This window comes from Lemur catta, chromosome 13 (genome assembly GCF_020740605.2).
Source record: "Lemur catta isolate mLemCat1 chromosome 13, mLemCat1.pri, whole genome shotgun sequence".
NCBI lineage: Eukaryota > Metazoa > Chordata > Mammalia > Primates > Lemuridae > Lemur > Lemur catta.
In genome coordinates this window covers 6,599,842-6,606,858 of record NC_059140.1, presented here as the reverse complement: position 1 = coordinate 6,606,858, position 7,017 = coordinate 6,599,842, and positions in this window count along the sequence as shown.

Sequence of the window (7,017 nt, the reverse complement as noted above, 5' to 3'; positions counted from 1 at the left end):
TGGAGACACCTTAAACTGATACAAGTAGACCTACCATTTGATCCAGCAATCCCATTATTGGGCATCTGCCCAAAAGAACAAAAGGCATTCTATAAGAAAGATATCTGCTCCTGAATGTTTATAGCAGCAGAATTCACAATTGTGAATATGCGGAAACAAACCAAGTGCCCATCAATACATGAGTGGATTAATAAAATGTGGTATATGTATACCATGGAGTACTACTCAGCTATAAGAAACAATGGTGATGTAGCACCTGTTGTATTTTCCTGGATAGAGCTGGAACCCATTCTACTAAGTGAAATATCCCAAGAATGGAAAAATAATCACCACATATACTCACCATCAAATTGGTTTCACTGATCATCACCTAAGAGCACATTTAGGAATAACATTGATCGGGTGTTGGGAAGATGTGGGTGAGGGAGGGGATGGGTGTATACATACATAATGAGCATGATGTGCACTGTCTAGAGGATGGACACGTTTGAAGCTCTGACTCAGAGGCCAGGGGATGGGGGCAAGAGCAATATACGTAACCTAAACTTTTGTACCCCCACAGTATGCTGAAAAAAGAATAAAGAAAAATACAAAAAGAAACTGTAAACCACTCAAATGTACTTTAATAAGAGAAGATATAAATACTATGGAACACTCATACAATGGAATACTACTCTGCAAAAAGAATAATCAATAGACACACACAACATGCACATATCTTCTAAGATTGCATTTAACAAAAGAAACTGGACATTAAAATGTATACATTGTGTGTGTACATTTCATGTGTTCATGTGCTTCAAAGACAGATACATAGGTATAGTCAAAAGACAAGATTATAACAAGCTTAAAGATGCTTGGCTTTTATTAGTGATTATAGAAGTGTGCAATAGCTCATGCTATAATATAATGTAGAATGGGTGTTCCAATGAGCTAAGAAGTGGAGGTTGTGTTTTAGGCAGAAATTGGCTTTAAAAAGAGAAGAAGGAAAGGACACAGATTGGTCATTTCAGAGTTTCTTTCCTTCTAAGATTAAAACAGAGGACACTTCTTCATCATGCTCTCTAAGGTAAACTGGGCCACTTCTGATTGGTTGCTATGAATTTCTGCTTGTTTCTTTGTTTAAACTGGACCATTTCAATTTGATGAGTGACTTCATTCTGATTTAGTCTGGTCTGTTGAGGCCTAGTGTAGGAACTAGTCCATAGTGATGGCCCATAATAAATTTCATTTAACAGTATATACACATACACACACATATATATATATACATGTTTCAAAAACAAGGAAATTAATTTATGATTGAAATAAGGGTAATATTTTGGCTGGGTGCAGTGGCTCAGCCTGTAATCCTAGCACTCTGGGAGGCTGATGCGGGTGGATCATTCGAGGTCAAGAGTTTGATACCAGCCTGAGCAAGAGTGAGATCCCGTCTCTACTAAAAATAGAAAGAAATTAGTGGACTATCTAAAAATACATTAAAAAAATTAGCCATGCATGGTGGTGCATGCCTGTAGTCCCAGCTACTCAGGAGGCAGAGGCAGGAGCATTGCTTGATCTCAGAAGTTTCAGGTTGCTGTGAGCGAGGCTGACGTCACGGCACTCTAGCCCAGGCAACAGAGTGAGACTCTGTCTCCCAAAAAAAAAAAAGATATTTTAATACTTTTTGGTAGGGGTGAAGGATTATCTGGTTATCTGAAATGAGACAAAAGAGAATTTTCTGGGGTGATGGATACATTCTGTACCTTTATTAGATTGACAGCTACATGAGTACATAAATTTCTCAAAAGTTACTGAATTACATACTTAAGATTTGTACATTTTATTATGTAAAATTCTCATATAAAAAATTACAGTGCTAAGAACTTACTTGCATTATTGACGTAATGTAACCCAACAATAAATGTCTGTTTTTTCTGAAAGTATGCAATAAGACATTCAAATCATGTGAGTTATATGGAAATTATATGAAAAAACTTATAGGGTCAAAAAATATAATAACCCCATTAAAAAGTAAACAAAATACATAAACAGAAATTTTTCAAAAGAAGGTAAACAAATGGCCAACAAACATATGAAAAAATGCTCAACATCACTAAGCAGAGAATTTCAAATTAAAACCACAATGAGATATCACCCCTGTTAAAAATGGTTTTTATTAAAAAGCCCCACCACAAAAAATAGACGCTGGCATGGCTGGAAAGAGAAAGGAATGCTTATATGCTGTTGGTGGAACTGCAAATTAGTACAACCTCTATGGAAAACAATATGGAGATTTCTCAAAGAATTAAAAGTAAACCTATCATGCTATCTAGTAATCCCACTACTGGGTAACTACCCAAAGGAAAAGAAATCATTTTATCAAAAAGACACCTGCACTCATATTTTTATTGCAGCACAATTTGCAATTGCAAAGATGTGGAATCAACCCAAGTGCCCTTCAATACATGAGTGGATTAACAAAATATGCCGTATGTATACCTTAGAGTACTATTCAGCCATAAAAAGGGTGAATTAATGCCTTCTGTAGCAATTCAGATGGAACTGGAGACCATTATCCTAAGTGAAGTATCTACAGAATGGAAAAGTAAACACCACATTAACTCTCAAATAAATTGGAACTAATGGATGGGCACACATGTGCACAGAGGGAGGTAAAAGTCCTTGGAAAACAATCAGGGGAAGGGGCAAAAAAATACTTAATGGGTACAATGAACACTATTTGAGTGATAGGTACACTTACAGCCTTGACACAAGCAGTACAAAAGCTATCCATGTAACAAAAACGTTTGTATCTCCTTAATATTTCAAAATGAATGAACGAAAGAATGAATGTAAAGAGTCTTGGCCCTGGGGCAAGTTAATTTACTTTTCTATGGATAAGTTCACTCATTTGTAAATTGGGGATATTAATATTAATAGCAATTGCCTTATAGTGTTGTAAATATTAAATTAGTATTGTAAAACTCTTTAAAGACACTCTGGCACATAATAAGTGCTCAGTAAATATTAGCCATCATCATCATTATTATTATAAAATAAATAAAATATATGGAAAAACTTATGGGGTTAAAAAAATGCACCGTTTCTCTTTCTATTGCCAATCACACCTTCATTGCATTTTGCATTATTTAAACTTTGATATAGATAAATAGATAAATAAAGATAGGTATGTATATATATAAATTCACAAATAGACAAATATATTTTGTTAAAAATGAATTAAGAAACATTGCTGGTCTTGGTTTGCCTAATTTGATGTGCAGAGTCTTGAAGAGACAGTTAGATGCTATTCAATAAAATATCATGTATTAAAATTACTTTGAAAAAAATAGAAAACTTTATGAAATTTATAAATATTACATAAGGAGGTATTTAGCCACAATTTAAATGTGTAAACATGCACTGTTTATCAAATTAAATAACACATGCAAACTAGTGCAACCCCTATGGAAAGCAATATGGAGATACCTTAAACAGATTCAAGTAGACCTACCATTTGATCCAGCAATCCCATTATTGGGCATATACCCAGAAGAACAAAAGTCATTCTTTAACAAAGACACCTGTACCCGAATGTTTATAGCAGCACAATTCACAATCGCAAAGATGTGAAAACAACTCAAGTGCCCATCAATCCACCAATGGATTAGTAAACTGTGGTATATGTATACCATGGAGTACTACTCAGCTATAAGAAATAACGATGATACGACATCTCTTTGGTTCTCCTGGAGAGAGCTGGAACCCATTATATTAAGTGAAGTATCCAAAGAATGGAAAATCAAGCATCACATGTACTCACCAGAAAACTGGTTTCCCTGATCATCACCTAAATGCACATTGGGGAAGGATACCAATTGGATATCAGACTGATTTGGGGGTGGGGGGAGGGGATGGGTGTATGCCTACATGATGAGTGCATTGCACACCCTCTGGGGAATGGTCATGCTTGAAGGTGCTGACTTTTGGAGGTGGGGGGTGAGGGGATGGAGGTATGACTACATGGTGAGTGCCAGGCGCACTGTCTGGAGAATGGACATGCTTGGGACTCTGACTCAGGGGGATGGGCGGGACATGGACAATGTATATGACCTGAACTTATGTACCCCCATGATGAGCTGAAATAAAAAAAAAACAAAAAAAATTAAATAACACATGATCATGAAGGTATGATGAAACAATCCACATTTTTCACTAAACAAATAGTAAAAGCCCTTTACAAAATATGTTTAAGGAAATGTTTTCTGTTTTTCTCTGTTATGGGTTCTAACTCTTCTGTTAGTTTTGATTCATCAAGTTCTGCATATGTAAGGCCACCTAGTATATCATATGAATAAGGCTGTTCATTTCCATTATATTTAGACCTATTTGAAAACAATGTTATTTTCCTTGGTTGGGAAGTGGTTATTTTTTAGTCTAAAGTGCCATGATTTTATTACAGTATTGTTTATAAAAGTTATACTCTGGAATTCTTTGAAATGTGCTGGCTGTCTTTGTGCTTAATCATGGACAATGGCTCCTTTGTGATAAGTTGTATAACTCTGATGCAAATGATGTAGACTACATTCCTCTACAATTAGGGTAGGGGAAAGGGAACTTTGAAATAGGTCTTGCACTTAATGATAAAAGAAAGTAAGCACCACAAAACCAGTGCCTACATCCAATGTGAGGTATCACAAGAATGTAAAATTGGCACCACATGTACTTCCCATCAAACTGACGCTGACTGATCAACACTAAGGTGCTGACATGGTAGTAATATTCTTTGGGGGTAGGAGGGTTGGGGATGGGCAAACTCACAACTAATGGACGTGGTGAGCATTGTAGGTGACACGTCTCAAATCATGGTTGGGATGCAGCAAAGTCATAACATGTAACCAAAATGTTTTTACCCCCATAATATCCTGAAATAAAAAAAAAACCTGTGCCTAACGCAAAGACTGACAGAAAACCTAGACAATCTAATGTATTCATGGATTTGTTAATATAATTCATAAGCAAGAAATCTGCATATTAATGTAATGGATGAAAATGATACTTTTTAAAAGTAAAATTTACCATTAAAACCATATAGTTCATTGCATATCAATGTTACATATGCTTATTTAATACCAAATTGTAGTTTATGTTATGTCTGAATTTGTTATTTAGTATCTTGAGGCTTCCGTTATAAGGCCTTTGAAATGCTATGCATACTTTTCATATGATTGTCCTATTTTACATGTGATTTTTGGATATTAATTCACCTCAAACTTTATTTGGCAAAATAAGGGAGTAAAATAAGGTTATAAAGATGATATTGGGCCGGGCGCGGTGGCTCATGCCTGTAATCCTCGCACTCTGGGAGGCCGAGGCGGGTGGATCGCTCAAGGTCAGGAGTTTGAGACCAGCCTGAGCAAGAGCGAGACCCCGTCTCTACTAAAAAAAATAGAAAGAAATTATCTCGCCAACTAAAAATATATATAGAAAAAATTAGCCGGGCATGGTGGTGCATGCCTGTAGTCCCAGCTACTCAGGAGGCTGAGGCAGTAGGATCGCTTAAGCCCAGGAGTTTGAGATTGCTGTGAGCTAGGCTGATGCCACGGCACTCTAGCCCGGGCAACAAAGTGAGACTCTGTCTCAAAAAAAAAGAAAAAAAAAGATGATATTGGAATGATAATTTTAGTAATTATATGAAGTCAACAGTCAAATGGCAATGGTAGCATACCATAATGATTCAAGAAAGATTCAGAAGAAACTGTTTTCTACTATGGAAAAAATTATGGACTGCTGAAAATATATACTTTGAAGGCATAACTGACATGATTTACTAATAGGAAATGAAAGGAGACAAAAAGGTCTTCAAGCTTTTGTGTTGCTATTTTTTGAGGTGTACAACACTAGGAAAAGAGTAGTTTGTGTTGAAGCTAGAGTTCTGTTTAAGCAAAATAGTGATTAAATAGTCTTTAAGTTAATAGAAACTAAAGTGTCATAACATGAAAATGCAATGCATAAAACTTGTTGAGCTCTGGAAACCAAAAAAAAAGACAGACACAAAATAACATTTCTTTAGGAAAAGTAAGGGGAATTAGGATATGTCCTGAGTTTTAGATTTTAACATAGTGATTATATTTCATAGCTATGATAATGTTATTGTGATTATATATATTATTGTATTTGTTTTTAGGAGACATCTGTTGAGGAATTTAGGAATAAAATGCTGTGATTTCTGCTAATTACTGTCAAATGCTTCAACACAGTGGAAAAATGAATAAAACACACTAAAATACTAAATTTAAGGGTTACAGGGAGGATATATTAGTGATTATTGAACTGTTTCTAACTTCTGTATTAATATTCTCCTAATAAAGTACTGGAAAAAATTTTACAAAGGCAAAATATTGTTCAGATTGAGAATTATGAAGACATCCAGTTGGGATGATCAAAGAAGTAGTTGGGCATAACACTTAAGAGTCATACCTGTGACTTGGAAGTCATCAGGTATGGGTGGTAGCTGAAGTTGTGGGGCTGTAGGAGATCACCACGGGAGTAGAGGACTGACCCAGGGTGTTGCAAACTTTAGAATACAGTTATTTGAAGAGAATTCATTAAGAAGATTACAAAGGAGAAATCAATGATGTAGGAGAGAGAGGAAGAAAGGTAGACAAGTGACCTAAAGGACAAATGAACAAATGTTTAAGGAAGAAAGGAGTCACCAACTGCATCAAATCCCAACAAAAAGGCTGTATAGTGAAGGCTGAGAATTTGATCATTTGCTTAATGATATTTGGCCTATCAGTGACTTTACCAAGTGTAGTTTTGATAAAATTGACTTACAGATATGCTTGACTCACTTCAATTTATAAGAAATGTCTGAATTGTGTATACTTTTTCAATCCTGTCTTGGAGATTGGAGAAGCACATTTGATCAGGTTCTGACCAAGTGACTTGTAAGTGGTGCTGGTGTTGGGGGGATTTGGTGGTGGCTTTGAGGCTAGTTTCTTTAAAGGGAGAGGATAACACTAGGGCACTTTT